The sequence below is a fragment of the Camelus dromedarius genome, chromosome 20 (assembly GCF_036321535.1).
Source record: "Camelus dromedarius isolate mCamDro1 chromosome 20, mCamDro1.pat, whole genome shotgun sequence".
NCBI lineage: Eukaryota > Metazoa > Chordata > Mammalia > Artiodactyla > Camelidae > Camelus > Camelus dromedarius.
Genome location: NC_087455.1, coordinates 12,664,439 through 12,687,746, shown reverse-complemented (window position 1 = coordinate 12,687,746; position 23,308 = coordinate 12,664,439).

Sequence of the window (23,308 nt, the reverse complement as noted above, 5' to 3'; positions counted from 1 at the left end):
AGGATTCAGGGGGGGTCGCTGGGGGGTTTTGCCTGTCTTTGACTTTCTACTGGTTATTATCAACCCTTGGGTGCCCAGGGCCACCCACACCCAGCAGGCACTCCTATCAAGCGGACACACCCTTGACCCTTAGGCCAAAATGGACCCCACTGCTTTCTCAGAATGTAGCCCAAGAACCATCTATGGCAGAATAATCTGGGTGGTTGTTAAAAATGCCGATTTCTGGACCGGGATCCGATTGCCATACTCAGAATTCTTGAGGCCAGGACCTGGTCATCTGCATTTTAACTATATCCCGGAGCATTTCTCTGCCTTCTAAGGTTTTAGCACATGTCTTCAGTGCTTCCTGCTGACTGCTCTGCTCTGGCTCTGAACCCATCACTGCCTGATTCCAAACTAACCCTGGGCTCTGCACTTGACCCTTCTGTGGCCTCCTCAGTCCTCCACACTCAGTGGATGTTCAGTCCTGCCCGTGTCAGAAGTCTGGTTTCCCCTCTGGGCCTGTCCACTCAGCTGGCACCTCTGTGGCTCTGCGCTGCCCCAAGTAGCACCTCGTTCTGGTGAGATGCAGCTCCCAGCACACCGCAGGCCTGAGATAGGAACCCTGGCTCTTGCCTATCTAGCCCTTTGGATCCGGCTAACTCCTCTGAAACTTCACTTTCAAGTCCCCTCTGGCCTGACCAACGTCCCAGTCACAGAGACAATCTGTCCCACAGTCCCCATCTCTGTGACACCCTCACAGTGCACCCTGGTCCTGAGCATGGACACCCAGGGCACAAGAGCTGTGGCAGAGACCACCATCCTGCTGTCTGGGAGGTCTCTCAGGGCCCACCCCTCTCAGTGCGTTTTTTTTGCTGCCTCTGGCCCAGGCCTGCCCACAGCCCGTGGTTGGGGAAACGTGTAATGCTCTGGGTTTCTGGTTTACAGTTTTTGGAACTATAGGGATTCTCATATGTGAATCCTCAGAGTGAGTGTTAAGGCTGAATTTTTGGTTTTTGGGTTTTTTTTTTTTTTTTTTTTTGCAAGTTAAAGAAGCCAACGGTAAAAGGTTGGAAGTTCATATTTTAGTGTTAATTACATCATCTGGTAGCACCCACCAACACCTCAGGGCATTATATTATAATGACACTAAGTCACCCTGATAATAACAAACATGGTATTTAATAGATTACTTATACTGTATTTTATTTGATCCTCATAGACTACTAATGGCTAATAGTTACTTTGTGCCAGGCTCTATGCTCTATGACATTTATGTATGTTAATTCCTTACCAACACAGGGAGGTTACTTAACCTGTCCACAGTCACACAGCCTGTGAGTGGCTTAGCCAGGATTGGCACTTCAAAGCCTGTGTTTAATGACCAAGCTCTAACTGACGCATATCAAAACAGGAAGGTAGATTTTAGCATTCCTGTTTTACATATGAGGGGGCTGAAGATGAATGAGGTGAAGTGACTCGTCCGGGTGAATCACTGCTGCCTTTTTAAGGTGGTAGCTCAGGATGTAAAGGGCATATCACCTGAGATTTAGTGCATGTTCTTGAGGCCAGTGGGAAAATACCTAAGAGATTGAAAAGGGTCATGAGAGTGGGTCTGGAAATCCCAGTGGTAACGTCCAGGGTGAAAGAAATACCATTTTTTGCTCATCTGGGTGGCATTTTGATGCTTTTCTGAGCATCTACTGAGAACCAATTAAGTTCTCACTAATGCATATGTTTTCTAAGCTAGGCATTGTACTAGGCATGGAGGATACTGAGATGAATAAATCCCAGTCCCTGACTTCAAGATGCTCATAGTTTAGTGGGGAAGAGAGAGAGACAAAATCAGGTAATTATAAACAATGGTTTACAGGTTGGGTGGAAACTATACAAAGATACTATGGGATTCTAAATGAGAAAGTGTGAGGAATCAAGAGAGACGGGTGGAGTTGGGTGAACAGACTAAGGGGAGATTTTCTAGTGAGGTGGCAAAGGCTAAAAGGGTAAGTTTGCCAGTCGAAAAGCGGGTAGATGTACCTCTGCTTCTGTGCATTAGATAGTTGCTTATAAGGTATCAATTCTGCCAAGAATAACTGGAAAGGCTAGATTACAAACCAACCAACCAATCAATCTAACAAAAAACAAAAACAGCTGTTTGAAAGAATTGGCGAGCAACCGAAGTAACCAGGACTTGAGAGAACCAGATCATAGACAGAAGGGAACTACACAGAAATGAGCGATATTCTATGTCACTTTTCCCCTTGATGCATTTGCAATTCATCAGGAAAGTCAATTAGAAGCTGAGAGCTTGAAGTCTAAATCTAAGTAAATTTTTTGTCCATCTCAAGGTATTGAGGGAATTTGAATTCTGTCAAAAAGGAGAAGCCCTGGTAAACAGACCAAACTTTTAATGAGACCACTGAAAGTCCATGCCTTAGGAGTAAGGACAACTGGAAAAAAAAAAGTCACACTCAAACCATATCAATTTCTGATTGAATTAAAGTGAATTGTTCCTATACTAACTGCATCCAAGAAGAGAAGTAAAGCCTCTCTGGATAAATATAACATTATCCAGATTCTCTATAAGTTTTCAAGAGAATGCCCAGACTTTCATTAAAAAGTTACTAGCTACTGCAATAGAAGAGAATCAAAAGCTCAAAACCCAAAGGGGAAAAAAATCAGACAATAGAAATAGACCCACAGATGATCCAGACTTTAAGATTCACAAACATAGACTTTAAAATAATCATGATTAATTTTTTCAGGAGAATGACAGGTGAAGAATTGATCCATAGGAAAAAGCAAATAGAAAATATAGAACTGAAAAGCCAAATAAATTAAATTAAGAACTTAACAGATGCATTAAACAGCAGATTTGGTATGACAGAAGGGCAGGCTAATAAACTTTAAGAGATAATAGTAGAAAATATCCAGGCTTCAGCATGGAAGAAAACTATGTAAACTACAGAAAAGAAAAAGAGAAACAATATAAATGGTGGAGAAAAAATCTAAAATGCAAGGAATTATCCCATAATAAGGGAGAGAATAGGTTGAAGAATTAGTTGAAGATATACAGGCTGAATGATTTTCCAGGGTATTAAACTACTTCAAGTAGTCCACTATCCCATTTGATTTTTATGGCAATTCTGTGAAGGCTGCCAAAAGATGTTACATCCACTTTACAGAAGAAAAAGTGGAATCCCAGAGAGGCTAAGGGTCTTCATTCATTTATTTAAAATGCAGTCATTCATTAACTCAGCAAACATTTATTGACTGTTATCATCTGTAGACTTATTATACAAAGCAATAAAAAGCTTTATAAATAATAAATGAGTAAATAGAAATGAATTTTTCTTATTTTTAATTAAAAAAATAATTGTTTAAAGCCCTCAAAATGTAGATTTTTTACAATATATGTGGAAGCATCAGTATGACAACAATAAAAGCACAAAAGACAGAAGGGAGAGAAAGGAAAGTATATTCGTATAAGCTCCTTATGTTATATATAAAGTTTTTTTTAAAACACTGTTTAAAGATAGTGTAAGTCAAGGATATAGAATATAAAACCTAGAGCAATCACTAAAATATATTCAATAATCCGAAAGAAGTCAAGAAAAGAGGAAAAAAGGAACAAAACAGAGAGGATAAATGGAATATGAACAACAAGATGGCTGACTTAAATCCAACTATATCAATAATTACACTAAGTGTAAATGGTCTAAACACCCTAATTCAAAGGCAGATGTTGCCAAACATGGTTTTAAAAATTGAACAAAATGGGTTAAAGTAAAAACAAAAATCTGACATTCCCAAGTGCAGACAAAAATATGGAGCAACAAGAACTCTTATATATTGTTAGTGGGAGTGGAAAGTGGTACAACCATTTTGGAAAACTGGTGCTAAATATATGTATTATCTATTAAAGCTAAATATATGTATATCATTCAAGCCAGCAATTCTATTCAGCAGAAATGCATACATACGTTCACCAAAAAAACATGAGAGAATGCTCATAGCAGCACTTTTGTAATAGCTAAAACCTGGAAACTACTCATATTTCCATCAACATTAGACTGAATAAAAACATTGTGGTATATAGTTATATGATGGAATATTATAAGATGAAAAAAGAACAAATGGCTGCCAGATGCAACCACATGAGTGAGTCTCACAAAATACTAAATAAAGGAAGCCAGAGAAAAAGAGTATATATTGTATGATTCCATTAAATAAAGTTCAAAATTGGGCAAAAGAAATCAATTTGGAATGAAGTGAGAATATTGGCTACCTTTTACGGGATGGCGTCGGGGAGCCAGCAGGAAGGAGGCTTCTGTGTTGCTAATATTCTAATTCTTGACTGCACAGTCATCACTTGAGTATCTCAATTCTGTAAAAATGCATCAGACTGTAAATTTAGAACTTGTCCACTCTCCTATATTCACAGCATACATCAATAAAGTATCTGTTAAAAAATAGGGATGAATGGCAATCCAGGCAAGGGAGATGGCAGAAGCAGAGGCATGGAGGAATAAGTAACATGGTGTATGGAAAAATTACAGGTAGCTGGATGCTGCTGGAGTGTAAAATGTGAGGTAGGTTATAGCAGCGTCGAGGGAAGATGTTACAGTGGCAGCTCATGGAAGGCCTTGTGTGTCCTGCTAAAGAGTGTGGACTGTCTTCTAAGGTCAGGTAAACACTGGAAAGGTCCTAAGCAAGAGATGACATAATAAGATGTGGAATTTTAAAATCTCAGTGTCAGCTGGCAGAGAAGGACAAAAATAGGTGCAGGGAGACTAGTTAAGATGCTCTTGCAAAAATCCAGATGAGAGACGATGACGAATTGAAGCAGGGTAGTGGTTGTACAAAGAGAACACGGCTTCAGAACTATTTGGGAGACAGTATTAATAAGCCTTTATTGGATGTAGGAGGTGAAGAAAAGTAGACTGGAGGATGATTCCTAAATTTGCAACACAAATGACTGTATGGCTGGTGTTGCTACCAAATGAGGCAGGGGACATTCAGGAGTTCAGGGAAGAGACAGAAGGCTAGTTTAGTTTCAGACAGTTTGCACAGTTTACCAGATAAGGCAGCATTCAAATTGAGGGGGATTCTTTGGGAGTTATTTTGGGGTCCTGTTTTCCTGGAATTGATGACCGATTTAAATGCCAGGTCTCTGATGTTCTCTATAATCACTGTTTGGTTTTCTTGACTTTTCTGGCCATAGTACACATTCAAGACACAAAGCCATGGTTGTCAGCAGCAGATCCAGTGGCACGGCTGTCCTGGGGTCTGAAAGATTTCATCTCGCTTTCCTCCACTGCTCCAAACAAAGGCCATCTTATGCACCATCTATTTCAGTCATTTTTATGAGTGCCGTGGAATATTTTCAAGCCATCCTTTTTAAGCATTATCTCTTGGCAGTTAAGAAAATAGATCCATTGCAAGCACTGGGGTTTCTGAAAAGGGGTTTAAAAATAGCTCAGGGCACCAGACAGCTGCAGTTATTGGGAAATGTAGCTCTTTGCTTGCACTTTTGCTGGTTTCCATCTCAACCTTGCAGCTGGAAACCGGCAGTTCTTCCTCTGCTGGGAACAGATGCAAAAGGAGGAAGGAATGGGCCGGGACCCTCTCTTGACTTGGGGTCACACTTGGCTTCTGTGAATGCTGAGAGGCGCTGGGATAATGGAGAAGGGCATACCAAACTCTTGGGTTTGAAAAAGCCTATTCAATATTATGATATATCTTTGTATTTGGAAATGAAAAACATAAGCCTATTGCTTTTTGTCATGCAAATTACAGGAAGCAGATGGGATAAAATCCTCTTGGCTAATAGGGGTAGGCAGAAAACGCGCTGACTGACAACAATGCTCTATGTAGTCTCTCACGTGGTACCCAAGGCAATGCTAGCGGTGGCAGCGTTGTTCCCAGCTTACAGGTGTGAGAACTGAGGAAGGGAACTGTTGAGGGACCTGCCCCTCGTCACAGAACCAGGGAGTGAGGGAGGCAGGGCTGCAGCACACACTCCAAAGTCCCTGCTCTTACACGTTGCTCTAGATTGCCTTTTAGCTGGGGGTCCATAAGATTTTTAACCTTTCTCTAAAGGGAGCATGGGTGTTTAAAAAAAGAAAAAAACAAGAATAAACACGCACACACCTCTGTTCTAAGCATGAGCTCTATCATGATGCCACTCAATAAATGTTTGCTGAATAAACACATGACTGCATTTTAAATAAAGGAATGAAGACCCCTAGCCCCTCTGAGACTCCAATTCTTCATCTGTAAAATGGATATAATAAGATCTTTTGGCAGCCTTGACAAAGTTGCCGTGAAGATCAAATGGGATAATAGACGATTTGAAGGAGTTTAATGCCCTGGAAAATCATCCAGCAGTTAATTCAACCAGTGGTCAGTGAGCACCTATGTACCAGGTGTTGTCCTGGGGATACATCGGAGAACCAAGCAAGCAAAGCCCCTGCTCTGTTTTATCAGGAAGAGATGGAAAGTACACAAGAAACCTAGTAAGTAGGTAAAGTTTCTCAAGAAGGCTTTAATGATATATGCATGTAGGTGACAAGGGCTACAGAAAAAAGAAAAAGTAGAGTGGGGTATGCGTGACTGGGGTGAGGACGAGTTGCAGTTTAAAATCAGGCGTTAGCTCTGCAGACTCCTCGGTGAAGAGTGTGACAGGTGGTAAAGCAGAGTTATGCCTGCTGTGTCCCAGTTCAGTGGGGCTGGTGCCCAGGAGTGAGGGAGCCAGAGGAAAGCAGTGGGAGGAGAGACTAGGGACATGATGGGGGCCAGGGGGTGTTGGGGGCCTTGAATGGATGTGCACTTTCACTGTGAAAGAAGTGGGCACCCCTGGAGGGTTGGACTCAGGGGAGTGACACGGCCTGACATGCTGTAAAGAAATCACTCTGGCTGCCGAGCTGAGAATGGCTGTAGATGGTAATGGTAGAAGTGAGGGATATGAGACTGGTTAGCAGGCTATCCCAGTAATCCAGAAGGGAGGTCAGAAGGGTGGCTTTTTGTATACATTCTGAAGAAAAGCTGATGAGATGAGACAGATGGACAAGCTAGAGACTGTGTGTTCCAAAATCCAAGTGAGGAAAGGGGATTGGGGAGGAGGCATTGATCATTCTTGACGAATACTGTGGACAGATCAGTCTGGTGAGAGCAGTGGCCGCCTGTGAGATCTGGCAAGGTGGAGGTCGCCAGCGACCTTGACAAGGGCTGTCTCAGTGGAGTGGTGGGCCTGAAAGCTAACTGGAGTGTGTTGAGGGGAAAATGAGAGGAGAGAAACTGGAGGCAGAGAAAAGTTTCAAAACTGTTTTATAACTTTGAATCATGGTAAAATACACATATCATAAAATTTATCATCTTAACCATTTTCAAGTGTATATTTGAGTAGTGTTAAGTATATTCACGTTGTTGTGCAGCTAGCCCCCGGAATTCTTTCACCTTGCAAAAACCGAAACTCTACATCCATTAAACAACAACTCCCCATTCCCCACTTCCCCCAGCCCCTGGCAATCACCATTCTACTTTCTCTATGAATCTGACCACTCCAGGTACCTCATACAGTATGTCTTTGGAATCATACAGTATTTGTCTTTTTGTGACTGGCTTCTTTTACTTAGCATCATGTCCTCAAGGTTCAGCCATGTTGTAGAATGAATTAGAATTTCCTTCCTTTTTAAGGCTGAGTAGCATTCCATTTTATATACACACCAGGTTCTGTTTACCCATTCATTCATCAGTGGACATCTGGGCTGCTTCCACCTTTTGGCTATCATGAATAAGGCTGCTATAAACATGGGTGTGCAAGTATCTCTTTGAGAGCCTGCTTTCAATTCTTTTGGGTATATAGCCAGAAATGGAAATGCTGAATGAGGCACAGAAAAGTTTTGCTGCAAAGGGAAGCATAAAAAAGGGATGGGAGGTGTGTGTAGCTGGTAGCAGAAGTAGGGTCAGGAGGTTTTTATTATTTGTTTCTGTTTTAAAATATGGGAGAAAGAGCAGCATATTTTCACCTGATGGGAGTGATCCAGCAGAGAGAGAAACATTGAAAATGAAGAATTGCTGGAGCAGTGTTCTTGGGTAGGTGAAGTGGACTGGATCTCGTGCACAAATGGAAAGGTTGGCTCCTTTGGGGCCAAAGGTGGGAAGGCAGAGTCTGTGGGTGCAGGTGCAGAAAGGGCAGTAGATTGGTGGCTGGAATTTGTGGAAGTTCTCTGGTTGCTTTGATGTTCTCAGCAGACTAGGAAGCAAGGTTGTCAACTGAAGGTAATATGTCATAATAGCAGGTTTAGCTACCAACTCTGTGAGCTGGACACTATGCTAGGAGTATTACTTTCTTTGTGAACTTCACAATCAGCCAGCAAAGTAGCTACCTTTTTTTAATCCTCATTTCACAGATGGAGAGAATGGAGATTCAGAGAAGTTAAGAAACTTGCAAAATCACACAGCTAATCATCAGAGGCACCTGTCTTCTCTCTAGGTTTGTCTGACTCTGAGGCCCATACTTTTTCTGCTACAGCCTCAGGTTCTCATTCTGTAACACCGGTCCTGTGATGAAACTACAAGATTGATCTTCAGGGACTGAGAACTCCAGGTCCCTTCCTCAAAGCACTGACATGATATTTTAATTAAATATCTGTGTGGGGTTCAGTTGTTGGGGGTGGGAAGGTAATGAAAAGGGAACAAAAGAAGAAGGAACAATTCGATTCTCTTAAAAGGAAATAACTTTAAGGCACATCTTTTCATCCCAATCTTGCTATTTAGAACCTGGTTGGAAAGGCCAGGTTGCTAACCATCGGTGACCAGACTGCTCTCTCATAACTACGCTTTGAATCAATTCATCCTTATTACACGAGGAGGTAAATGCTACTACTATCTCCATCCTACACATGAGAAACCTGAAACCTAGACTTCCAAGAAAACCCCTCTGGAAAGTCGCAGAGCTTCAATTTGAATCCAAGACTCCAGCTTCAGAGTCTACGTCCTTAACCCGTTCATTGTGCCGGTGTTGGGACTCTCCCCAGGGCCGTTGGGCGAGCCCCTTCCTTCTCAGCCCACATTCCGGACAGTGGGCTGTGCTTCACTCCTTCAGTCTCACTATTCTGGTGACCAGCCCAGGTGAGCTGGGGACCCTTCCCCTCAGCCGGGCAGGGGCCTTCACTCGGGGCGGTGGGTCCTGCCATCAGAGGACTGACCCAGGCTGAGGGGACGTCCCCCAGCACAGCCAGTTGGGCATGATGACAAGAGCTGCATTCTGGCCTTAGCTCATTCCTGGCTGAAATCTCATTTTGTAAAATAGGGACCATACTTCGTTTTCACAGGTGATTCTAGATGACAATTTATGGCTATTGAAGGCCTTCAGAGAAGGTTCAGAAGAGAACCCTTCAGACAGCATTATAGTGACACTACAACCTAAAGTGAGAACTTCTCTAGACAAATAATCTCACATTTTTCACTTCTAGACAGCTCTTCTGCAGAAACACTGGCTCATGGCCCAGAGGCTTACATACAAGGAAGTTCACTGCAGTTGTGACTGCAACAGAAAAAGATGGGAAACAACTGAATGTCCAAAGAAAGACAAATGGCTAAATATACATTGTGGTGCCTCCACACGATGGAGTACTCCGGAGCCACTGACAAAACGCCAAGGTTGTAGAAGGACCAACAAGAAAAAAGCTTAAGATAAAAGTTTAAGTGAACAGAGGAAGTCTCAAAACAGTTTAATTTGATCTTATGTTCATGAATGGGGTGATACAGAAATTGGATTTTTAAATAGGTAACCACATTTATAATATATAGTAAGTGTATATTTCAAAACCTGGTCATATATAGACGATATCTTTGTAGCCGCATTGAACGCGGCCTGGAAGGATCTGACACCCATTTGTTAACCCTGGGCACCCCTGGGGAAGGGAATGGGATTGGGGAGAGGACAAGAAAGGGCAAAAGAAAACTTTTAAAGCCTTTATAAATACAGTCCTTAAAATTTTTTTTATAATGATGATATATTTGTTTATTTCTTACATACCCAAATAAGACTATCAAATAGTGTGAAAAAAAAAATAAGTAACAATCCCTAATGGTGAAATTTCAGACACCAGTAAATGTTGGTCCATTTTCACTGGGACCTAAGATCCCTGGGTTCTGCTGGTTCACTGCTGCCTCTGACACTAGCTGTGTGATTCTGGACAACTTGTTTTCTCTCCGGGTCTTAGTTTCCTCCTGCAATGAGGAAGCTGAGCTAGAGTACTAATTGATAGCATTTTTATTATTAACCTCCAAGCATCTGACCTCTCTTTGCAAACGCATTTTTATGTGTAGAAGTCCAAAATATGAAACAATCCAACAAGAAAGTGTGTCAATGACCCAACCATTTGTGCCCTGGACCCATTTCACGGTTGACGTTTTCTGCCTCTAGTTGAGTGCGGGGGACCAAATCCACCAGCCGGGGCTGTCCTGCCTTTCAAGTGAGTGGAAAGTCACTGCGTGACTTGAAGTGACCCACAGAAGTTCACATGTAACAGCTGCTCTAGCAAAGTGTTTCCCTGAACGTTAAGCCCATGTGCTGGCAGATGCCTGACAGCTCAGGAACTGTTTGGGCTCCAAGGAGACCATTGCTGTTTCTAGAGAGCTCTGTAAGAACCCCAGGTCTCTGGAAGAACCATTCATGGGTGTTTTTCAGGGGAATCAAGTCCCAGGTTTTGGTGCCCAGACCCCTCCAGCCCCAGCTCCAGCGCCACAGCTTCGGGACCGCAGCAGAAAGACAAGGCCACTGGAGAAAGGGTGGGGGCAAGAGGAGAGGTCAGGTGCAACACATACAGCGCTGTGAAATACGAGGAAGGCTCACCGGTATCACTTCCCGGCTCTGAAAGGCGCCACCTGGCCTTCTGTGGAATTGGCTGCAGCCTCCTCTGGCTGGAACTGACATGATAAGGATCATTTTGTCTCCTTTAGGGACAGAGCTAGGTGCCCAGGGTCCTCTGCATCCTTAGAGCCCAGGGACTGTACTGTCTATGTCCTGAGTTGTAACATGCAGCTCATCACTCAGAATAAAGCCTGGGCCCTGTGCTTGTGGGATTCTGTTCACATCCGGCCCAGATTAACCCAAAACTCAGAGGAGGTGGGGACAGAGGGACTGGAGTCCCAGGGGAGGGAAAGAACTCAGATGTGCAGGGACGTTCAGTAGGATTCCTTCCTGGCCCAAGTCTTCTCCAGGTACAGAAGCCAGCGTTTCACACCTCCCTGACTTTCCTGCCCATTTGTGGGACAAAGAGCTACAAACCTGGGTGATGGACCGGTTAGAACCCATGTCCCCACTCACACCAAGGCACACAGCCTGGGGGTCAGGAGACCTGGGTTCATGTCCCAGCTGGGTCACTTTCTCATTGCAAGGCTAGTCACATGCCTTCCCTGGTTCTCAGTTTCATTTGTTCTTAGAGGGTATCTGATTAGCTACTTTTCAAGGTCTCCGCCAGACCTATCAGTGACTCTAGATCTAGATTATAAGAGCCTTGACAGGGCTCTGCTTCCTTAGTGAGAGGAAGGGACTGAGCTATAATGGTGAAGTGTGTGGACCCTGGGATCAGACTTCCTGAGTTCAAATCCTGGCTCTCCTTTCCACACTCTGACTTTGGGAGCAAGGTTTTCAATCTCTCTGGGCCTCAGTTTCCACACGGGCAAAATGAAGGTAAGAACTGTGGTTACTCCATAATGTTATCATGGGGAATGCAAGAGAGACTCCCCATGAAGCTCAGGATCTGATACTGTAAATGTTCAATAATCCTCAGCTTATTACTTTGTATTTCTCTAGCCTACTACGGTGCCCAGATCATAGCAGGTGCTGACTAAACTTGTCTCTAGATAAGACATCACACCTTACCCACCACAGTTTCAGTTATACCACAGGCCAAGTCTTGTACCCTGTAAAGTTCACTGGGTGATGTAAACAACAGAAATTAATTGTCTCACGGTTCTGGAGACTGGAAGTCCAAGATCGAGGTGTCAGTGGGGTTGGTTTCTTCAGCGGGCTGTGAGGAAGGTTCCGCACTAGGAAGGAAGGTCCTGGTAGTGCCAGCCACTCTCCCCACTGGGATGGTCCAGCTGACATGATGAGAAGGCAGGTAAGGAGGGCAGGTCACCTTCTGCATATCAGTGTGACTGCAACAAGAATGATAAAACAATTATTGCTTATTGATCAATTATTACACTCCAGGCACTGAGTTGAGTCTTTTGCAAGCATAATCTATTTGTTCTGCACAGCACCCTAAGAGATAGGCATTACCTTATCACTTACTAGATGAAAAAAACTAGATTCATGGAGATTAGGTTCTTGTCCAAAGTCACTGACCCCCAGGTTTCACCAACACAGTGTCTGGCACTTAACAATTATGAAATATGAGCAATATTATTTTACTACACTGCTCCTTTCCCGTGGAGCTTTTGGGCTAAAATAACACTCTTGCCCCCTCCCCTCTATTCTGGTTGATTTGGAACCCGGCCCGGGCCTTATTAGTTCACACCCGGGGGCTGGGACGAAGCTGTTGAGTTACAAGGACATAGCCACAGGCGGTGTGCCTTTGGAACAAAGCTGGGCAGGGCCACGGAAGAGGAAGCCTGCCCTCCAGGGCCCCACTGTGCAGTCTTCCCCGAGCTGTGAGACCTTCGCGCACTCCACTCCCTGTGCTGAGCCTGAAGTGAGCCCAAGGTTTAGTCTGGAGGTTGCTCTTGACGTTGCTGTAGAAAACCCCATTGTTTTAACTGTTCCAGAAAATGGGCTGGGACAGACTTTCCCAGGCTGAGTCCTTGGGCAGAGACAGAGCAGAGGCCAGGGAGCAGGACAAGCAGAGCTGGGGCTGGAGGGACCCAAGCCAGGGCCCTCTGGCTGCCTCCTGGGCTCTCCAAATGTTTTTCTAATTATAAAAGTAAGTTTATCAATGACTATTTTTCAAAACCTACAAAAGTGTACAAAATAAAAAAACAGTTCTCATAATCCTAGCCATTGGTGTATAGGTATTCACAATTCTTCTTTTCACAAATAAACATTATATACATATATGGTCAATAAACTAGAATGTGTAGACTTTTATATTGTTTCCTGTTTATAATTCTTATTAACAGTATTTTTTTGAAGAGCAAATCTTAATTTTATTAATATAAAATGAGTACTCACAAATCAAGGAGCAAAAAGCAAATGAACCTAACAGAAAACTAAACAAAGTGTCTGAAGGACAATTTTATAAGAAAACAATTAAAATTACTGCTATGCATATGTAAAGTCAATTAAAGATATGCAAGTGAAAGCAACATATGTGGCACTAATTATTAACAGTATTGTAATAAAAGTTCTTGTATTTAAGTCTTTGTCTTCTTACCCAATTATTCCTTTGGGATTAAGTCTTAAAAGTAAAGTTGCTGTATATCTGGAAAAGTGGAAAACTCTAATTCGAAAAGACACATGCACCCCAATGTTCAGAGCAGCACTATTTACAATAGCCAAGACGTGGAAGCAACATAAATGTCCATCAATAGGTGAATGGATAAAGAAGATGTGGTGTGTGTGTGTGTATACACACATATATATGTATGTATATGAATATATATTGGAATATTACTCAATCATAAAAATAATGTCATTTGCAGCAACATGGATGGACCTAAAGATTATCATACTAAGTGAAGTCAGAGAAAGACAAATATCATATGATATCACTTATATGTGGAACCTAAAAAAATGATACAAATGAACCTACTTAAAAACAGAAAGAGACTCACAGACATAGAAAACAAACTTACGGTTAGCAAAGGGGAAAAGAGGGTACAGAAGAACAAATTAGGAGTTTGGGATTAACATATACACTACTATATATAACACAGATAAACAACAAGGAGCACAGTGAACTATATTCAATATCTTGCAATATCCTATAAAGGAAAAGAATCTAAAAAAGATTATATGTATAAACTGAATCACTTTGCTGTACACCTGAGATATTGTAAATATTGTAAATCAACTATACTTCAATAAAAAAAAAGAAATGGATAAAAGTGTCATTATATGCCGACGACATGTTACTATATATAAAAAACCCTAAAAGGTCCACACAAAAACTGCTAGAGCTGATGGAAGAATTCAGCAAGGTAGCAGGTTACAAGATTAACGTTCAAAAATCAGTTGCACTTCTTTACACTAACGAGGAATCAGAAAAAGAAAGTAAAGAAACACTCCCCTTTAAAATAGCACCCAAAGTAATAAAATACCTAGGAATAAATCTAACCAAGGAGGTGAAAGAATTATACACAGAAAACTATAAACCATTGATGAAGGAAATTAAAGAAGACTTTAAAAAATGTAAAGATATCCCATGCTCTTGGATTGGAAGAAACAATATTGTTAAAATGGTCACACTGCCCAAGGCAATCTACAGATTTAATGCAATCCCTATCAAATTACCCAGGACATATTTCACAGAACTAGAACAAATCATAATAAAATTTATATGGAACCATCAAAGACCTAGAATTGCCAAAGCATTACTGAAGAGAAAGAAAGAGTCTGGAGGAATAACTCTCCCAGACTTCAGACAATACTACAGAGCTACAGTCATCAAGACAGCATGGTATTGGTACAAAAATAGACATATAGACCAATGGAACAGAATAGACAGCACAGAAATGAATCCACAAACTTTTGGTCAACTCATCTTCGACAAAAGAGGCAAGAATATACAATGGAATAAAGACAGTCTCTTCAGCAAATGGTGTTGGGAAAACTGGACAGCAGCATGTAAATCAATGAAGCTAGAACACTCCCTTACACCATACACAAAAATAAACTCAAAATGGATCAAAGACTTAAACATAAGACAAGATACAATAAACCTCCTAGAAGAAAATACAGGCAAAACATTATCTGACACATCTCAAAAATGCTCTCCTAGGGCAGTCTATCCAAGCAATAGAAATAAAAGCAAAAATAAACAAATGGGACCTAATTAAACTTACAAGCTTCTGCACAGCAAAGGAAACCATAAGTAAAACAAAACGACAACCTACGGAATGGGAGAAAATTTTTGCAAATGAAACCGACAAAGGCTTGATCTCCAGAATATATAAGCAGCTCCTACGACTTAATAAGAAAAAAACAAACAACCCAATCCAAAAATGGGCAGAAGACCTAAACAAGCAATTCTCCAAGGAAGAAATACAAATGGTTAATAGGCACATGAAAAAAATGCTCAATATCACTAATTATCAGAGAAATGCAAATCAAAACCACGATGAGGTATCACCTCACACCAGTCAGAATGGCCATCATTCAAAAGTCCACAAATGACAAATGCTGGAGAGGCTGTGGAGAAAAGGGAACCCTCCTACACTGCTGGTGGGAATGCAGTTTGGTGCAGCCACTGTGGAAAACAGGATGGAGATTCCTCAAAAGACTAGTAATAGACTTACTGTATGACCCAGGAATCCTGCTCCTGGGCATATATACAGAAGGAACCCTACTTCAAAATGACGCCTGCACCCCAATTTTCATAGCAGCACTATTTACAATAGCCAAGACATGGAAACAGCCTAAATGTCCATCAACAGATGACTGGATAAAGAAGATGTAGAAGATGTGGTATATTTATACAATGGAATACTACTCAGCCATAAAAACTGACAACATAATGCAGCAACATGGATGCTCCTGGAGAATGTCATTCTAAGTGAAGTAAGCAAGAAAGAGAAAGAAAAATACCATATGAGATAGCTCATATGTGGAATCTAAAAAACAAACAAACAAACAAAACATAAATACAAAACAGAAACAGACTCATAGACATAGAATACACACTTGTGGTTGCCAAGGGGGCAGGGGGTGGGAAGGGACAGACTGGAATTTCAAAATGTAGAATAGATAACAAGATTATACTGTATAGCAACAGGGAAATATATACAACATCTTATGGTAGCTCACAGAGAAAAAATTGTGACAATGAGTACATATATGTTCATGTATAACTGAAAAATTGTGCTCTACACTGGAATTTGACACATTGTAAAATGATTATAAATCAATAAAAAATGTTAAAAAAACAAAAAGAAGTGGAGTTGCTAGGATAAAAGATAAACATATTTAAAAAAATTTTTTTGATATGTATTTCCACGTTGACCTCTGTGTTAACATATGGTAACATATCCACCAACACTACTGAGGCTATCTGCTTCCCCTCACTGCCTAAGTACAAGAAAAAACTATGACTTATTTTAAATTACATTTTTAAAACTCATGAATGCATGAATGAGGTAAACTATATTTTCTTTGGTGGGGGCTATCAGTATTTTTCTGTAGTTGTTGTTGGTACTGTGTTTCTGCTAGGGTGTACTCATGGGATCCTGAGGAAATCAGACCCTTAGCTTGCATCTGGACATTTTTTTACCAAGACGGAGATCTTTTCATTGTTGACTTTCAAATGTCTGGGGAAAACGGACCAGGGACCATAAGACTCAGGGGTCGGTTGTAATCATTCCTTCATTAATTCAGGGCAGCTCATTCATTTAGTCTTTCATTCACTTAGAAATTATCCCTGTAGTAATCCACTGCTGTGGTTTACTCATTAATCATTTTTTCAAGGAGTTATTGAGCATCTGCTGCCTATGAAATGCCAGATCCCCCGGGGGAACTCTGGGAAATCTGCTGTAGTGATTATTCTTCCTGCCTAATGGGGACATCAGTCCCATAAATGGTGCCTCAGGAATCTGGAGGCAGCAGGGTGGGAAGAACGGTGGGAGAGGCTGTGATCCGGGAAGTCCCAGAGGTGGCATTAGAGGGTCAGTATGTTGGGTATGGAAAGATGGAGAAAGGGTCCCAGCAGGGAAGCAGAGTAAGAGAAGAGAAAATGTCATAGGAGGAAAAAATGATATAAACAAAGACAACAGTGGGAGCTTTAGGGTGGCACGAGGTTGGCCGGAGCAAAGGTGCTTCTTAAAAGCGATTACAGGGAGATAATATGGGACTGGTTTAGCGTCTGTGTCTGTTGTGCTAATGCAAGTGGACTTTCCGCTGTAACCACCCTGGGGCTAGGAGAGGGCGGAGCTGTGCTTTAGGAAGATTATTCCAGCAGCAGCGGGGAGGACATACTGGAAGGAATGAGACAGAGGCAGAAACTTCAGTGGAGGCTGTTGCAACAGCACAAGTGAGGGGTGAGGAGAGCCTGAGCTACTGAAATGAACACTGGGCTAGGAGCTGGGAAGCCGGGCTCCACTTCTCACTCAGCTATTAGGGAGCTGCCTTCAGAAAGGTCAGAAGATCCAACTCTCAAACAGCACTGAACCCCGCTCAGTTTCCCTGCACAAATCCCCAGCTCTTTGTGGAACTTCCACTGGTCTCAGGGTACTCCACAAGGCGTGGGGCAAACAGTGAGAGGGCACAAGCACCGGCACTGAGGAAGGCAGCAGGGGTGAAGGCAAGACTGGGCACGAAATTGTTGGAGAAGAAATGAGCTGTGAAGATACTGTCTTTTTCCTCCTTCATTCGTTTTGACAGCTGCCAAGCAATTCCATCTTACGAGTGCTCTGTAATTTATTTACCTACTTCCTGGCGAATGAACATATGCAATTTTTTGTTATAAACACTGTTGCCATGGAACTCTTTTGTGCATTGAAGGTCTTAAGAATGGGTGAGAGCATTTCTGTATTGCAGTTTCCCGGTGGTGGAAGAGTGTGTGTACTTTAGATTTTGATAGCTTGTGCTGAACTGCCCTCCCCACAGGCTCCTCTTTATTATTCCATGACTAAAGGGAGTTGAGGGAAGTTGTGCCATTTGCCCCAGGGATGTATCAATGATAAGATTTTACCAGAATTTGAGCCTGGTCAGTCTTCAAACCTCTATTCTCTCCACTACTTTACGCTATAAATTTCTGAAGCGTTTTTCATTGTGACTCTCAGATGTTTATTTTTTGCTCCCTCACCCCATAGCAACCAGCAAGAAAAACCTCACAATGAAAGGGACTTAGGTACCTATTTGGGAGGCAGAAAAGAAGTGGGTTGGGGGTGGGGGTGGGAGGGCTAGGGTTCCACTGCAGAATTGGCAAGGGGAGGGGGACAGGGCAATTCCCCAAGACAGGAGCTAAGGGCGGGGGCAGTAGCTTAAATGCGATGAGTCAGTGTTGTGACCCAGCCTGAGAGGGAGCCCTGGAGGCTTCCGGGGAGAAGAACAAGCAAGTGCCCAGACAGTCTGCATCATCATCCATAAAAACTTTTGATGAGGGGCTGTCAGCACTGCACCCTTCCTATCAACTGAATTACCTTGGGTCCTTATGACATCTCTGTCCAAAGCGGTGGTGATGAGGAGTGCTGGTGTCAAAAGCCTCTTTCCTGAGTCCCATGGGATTCAGTGACACTTCCTGGCTTCTCTCCCTTTCTGCTTCTGCTCAACTCCCCGAATCTTCCACACTCCATCCTAATGGAGACTTGAATTGACAATGCACGAAGTTGGGGGCTTCTCACAGGGAAATTCAGCCTCCCTTGCTGCCTGCCGTACGCTGTGCAGTGTCGGAGGCTGGGCTGGAGTCAGAGAGCCAGGGCTCAAATCCTGGACCTTTGTCTTTGGAACCTCTGACAAGTGATTCAACTTCTCATCATCCGCAATGTACCGAGTCATGTGATTACTGTGAGGGTTACGTGAAATCATCATGGTTTTTCATTTTCCAGACTCCCCAGGTTGCCTAGGTGATGGCTTCTGACATTTGGCACAAAGGTGAGTGAGGGTAAAAGTAATGACACATTGGAGGGATGCTGACCACATGCTAGGCAGAGTTCTAAGTCTTTACATGGATTATAGTAGCTGGCTATTGCTCTGTTACAAACTGCCCCAAAACTTAAGCAATAGATATGAAACATTATTTTATTTTACTCACACAGTTTTTGTGGATCAGGTGTCTGGGAGCAGCTTAGGTGGGTGTTCCGGCTCCAGGTCTCTCATGAGGTTGCAGCCAAGGTGTCAGCTGCGGCTGTGTCATCTGAAGGCTTGACTGGGACTGGAGGATCCACTTCTAAGGCAATTCCCTCGAGTGTCTGGTTTGTTGGCACTGTTTGTTGGCAGAAGGCCTCAGTTCCTTGCCATGTATACCTCTCTAGCTGCTTAAGTGTCCTTCTGACTTGGCAGCTGGTTTCCCCTAGAGTGAGTGCTCCAAGAGAGCTGGAAGCTGCAACATCTTTTATGGCCTAGTCCTGGATGTCACACTATCATTTTCACTGGATCCATCCAGTGTGGGGACTGGACAAGGACCTGAGTACCAAAAGGTGAGGATCACTGGGGTCATCTTGGAGGCCGGCTATGCATGTATTCACTCATTTAACCCCCGAGATGTGCCCAGGGGGCTTAGTTAGAAGAGATGGATGAAAAGGGGGGTGCTGTGTGGGAGACCCAGATCTCAGAGGTCCTGGGGCAGCGCTCCATGACAGCACCAGCAAAGTGAGCATGGTGTTTGTCCAATGGCAGTGATGCCTCCAGTGGAGAAGCCCAGTCAGGGCATTTCATGAATTGTTCCTGGCTGTGTCACTTCCAAGCTGGAATCTTCGGCCCTGCTGGAGATTCTGTGAGCTACCAAATATAACATGCTTGACTGTTAAACTAGTTGGAGAGGGTTCCACTACCTGCAATGACTGTTACAAACAGTTCAGAGCACAGGGGTAGGCTGGATATAGTGAGCATGAGAGACATCAGTGTAAAGTGATGATCTGAGCACTATATCATCTTAGGTTTTATTAATGTAAACATGGCACTTAGAATAAAGGAGGTGTGAGTGCATTTCTACTCTGTACTGATCAGAAGACAGTAGGAATATTTCTGGAAGCTACTTTCTTAAAGAAGGACAGTGACAAATTTGAATGTGCCCAGGGGAGGGAGGCCAAGATGGTGGGGAAAGACAAAACATATTCCTTGAGGCCTAGAGGATGTTTTCTCTGGAGGAGAAGACAGTGAGGGGGCTGTATAAGCTGTTTCCACATATGCGAAGAACTCTCTTGTGGTATCGTGGTGCAGAGGGCTGGACAGACTCAGGTTCAAATGCTGGTCACCTCCTCTGTGTGATCCTGACAAGGGCCCTTGTTTCTCTGAGTCGTTTATAAGACCTGGCACATAGAAAATGCTTAATAGGCCCAGGCCCCCAGTCTCTTTACCCTCAGTACCAATGAGGGCATGACAGGCAGACGTGTATTTGGTCTGCATATGGAATACAGGCAGTGAGTGCCTTGTCCTTAGAGGAATCCCAGCCCAGGCTGGTTGACCTCCTGGATCAACTACCCTCATCAAATCCTCCTGGAAGGCTGTGTTCCAAGTTGAGCATGTTATATACAATTTCTCACTTATTCCCTACTGGCAAGCTTATGAATTAAGCATTATTATGTCCACTCTACTGATGGAGAAACCAAGGCTTGTCACAGTTAAAAAGCTTGCTGTTCTATGTGGCAACTGTCAGAGTCGGAGAGAATGAAAGGAGAAACATCTCAACAGCAGAGACAAGTCTATTTTTGGAAAACATGCAGAAGGGGTCTCCAATTAGACTGGAGCCTGTTTTTCTGAGTACAGGCTTGGTTATTTATCCCCATGGGTGGGAGCTGATTGGTGGGTTCTTATGCAAATGAGGGGTCCTGAGCGGTAAGTTTTAATTGGTGGGTACAGCGAAAGTGCAAGGGGTATATCTGAAAGAGAGGGGCAGGGATGAACTTTCCCGCCAACAGTCCTCACTCAGGTTTGGGGAAGCCGAAGTTGTTACGCAGATGAGGTATGCTGAAGGGTAAATGCTGATTGGTCGGTTTTGCAGAAGGCGGAGATTGTTGCTTGCAGGTGGCCGGACTTGTCCCGAAATAGCTGCGAGCAGTGGATTGGCAAAAGGGAGGTTCATCGTGTTTATCAGCAATGTCACAATCTGAACCCAGCTTTCTCTGACTCCAAAGCCTGTGCCTGGTACCTTTCTAAGTCTGCTGGTGCAGGAAGGAGGCGCTGGGGGTAGGAGCAGGGGAGGAAGCATTAGGAAGTACCGGCACAGACGCACTGGAAGACTAAGTCAGAGCTTTAAGATGCTCTGGTTTCCTCTGGGCTGTGGAACAAAGTTTGTGGTTCAGGCTGTGCTTCAGCCCAGACTCCCAACCCCCTGCAGAACGTCTGGCACACGACTTCAACTTCTCGCTTCTGTCTGCCTGGAAGGCAAGACATGACGCAGGGGCCCAAATGCTCCCTGAATGCCACAGCAGGCCCTCACAGTGGGGCCCCGGTGGCCAGCATTGTCCCAGCGAGAGAAGCCGGTCCTGGAATCCTTTCTTTTCTGGAGAATTTATATGCAGGACAAAAGGAGCCATTATCCCCAGGGCTGCCGGGGCTGCTGCCCAGGCCTGTGGCTCAGGTGTCACATGCTGTCCCCATCTCTCAGCCTGCTTTCTCCCTTTGTCTGCGGAACCACAGAGGCTTGGCCTCTGCTCCCTTCTCTGACACTGCCCCAGCCTTTGGACTCTGCTTTTCTGAAATGAACTTGAATCCTCGGTAGACTGAGAGAGACCAGAGTCAGCTGTGAGGGTGATGGACCGGGGTCGGCTTTGGGATGCTGCCGCCTCTGGTTCTTCACCCTAGCACCTACCCAAACCTGGGCCCTGCCCTGTCCAGGGGACCCTGGCACTCTGCCTAGTCAGCAGGCTCCCTCCACTGTGTTCCTGGAGCACCTGGAATTGACTCACTTCAGCTGTCACACGCTATGGGTGATGCAGTATGCTGTTTGCAAGAGGGGCCTTTTGAACCAACTCCTAACCCTTCCACTTACCAGCTGTGTGATCTCAAGCAAGTCATTTACCCTCCATGGGCCTCAGCTTACTTGCCTACGAAATGGGGATGACTAGGCTGCCATCAGGATGACATGAGATCACATCTGTGGTCAGCAGAGCCCCTGGCACTAGTCAGCCCTCCACAGATGTGGCTGCTACCATTATTCAACAAAACATGAAGCCAATGCCCTCTGTGTATCGGCGTCCAGGCTTGGCTGGGGAGACACAAAGAACAAGAGAGACACAGTCTTGCTGCTCAGAGAGATATGCAATTCAGGAACCTGGGAGATCTCACAGCCCCTGGAACACAGGTGGTGGGACAGGCGGGTCAAGGTGCTTTAGGACCATACCTGGAGCTGGGAGTGGCCCGAGATGAGACTCTTGTGTCCATGTTGTTGGGAGAGATACCTGCATTCCATGAGAAGTCTGATCCTCTGTTGGTCCTTCACCTCTGCTCCTGGCTGCGGAGAGCTCAGGGGTGGACAGGGAATAGACTTCCAGCTGGAATGGAGACTCTCTCTTGCTTCATCACATTTTTTGCTTCACTCCTGGATCATTCTTATCAGTGCTCGAAAACACAGGACTATCTCCCAACCTGAAACACAAGAACAGAAATTCTCGAGGCCACACCAACCTCTACCCCGTGTCTCAGGTTCCTTTTCTAGAATATTTCCTCCGAAGATTGGCCTGTCCAGACTTAACCTTCTCTCCTCCCACGTTCTCCTAGGTCCTCTCCAATCTCCTTTCAACCCCACTAAACTAAACAATCAAGGTCCCCACGATCTCCACTTTGCCCAAACCATTGGAAAATGTTCATTCTCACTTTACTACAGCTTGGCCTGTGATTTGACCAGCTAATGACTTCCTTCTTGTACTAGTTTTCTATGACTACTGTAGTAAATCGCCACAAACTTAGTGGCTTAACACAACACAAATGTATTATTTGACAGCTCTGTGGGTTGGAAGTCAGAGTGAGGCGGGGGTTCACTAGGCTAGAATGCAGGCAGGGCTGTGTGCCTGTCTGGAAGTCTAAGGGAGAATCCCCTTCCTTGCCTTTTTCAGATTCTAGAGGCTTTGAGGCTGCTCACATCCCTTAGTCTTTGGCCCCCTTCCTCCATCTCCAAAGCCAGCAACACTGAATTTCAGTGACCATACTTCTGCAGCCACAGCTCCCTCTGACCTCAGCCAGGGAAGGTTCCCTGCTTTTAACACACTCTTGGATAATACAGAATAATCTTCCCTCAGTTAGCTCTGTGATGTCTCTTTGCCAAGTTAGGTAACATGTTCACAGAGTCCAGGGTTTAGGACGTGGATGTCTGTCCAGGGCCATTATTCTGCCTACTACATTGATTCTTAAAAATATCTTCAGTTAGCTTCTAGAATGTCACTCTTTCCTCATTCCCCGCTTCTGAAGTGGTTTCAGCCTTTTTACTGGATCTTCCTCCTCATCTTAGCTTTTAAATGCCAGAGGAACCCAGGGCTCAGTCCTCAGACCTCTGTACTCACTTTC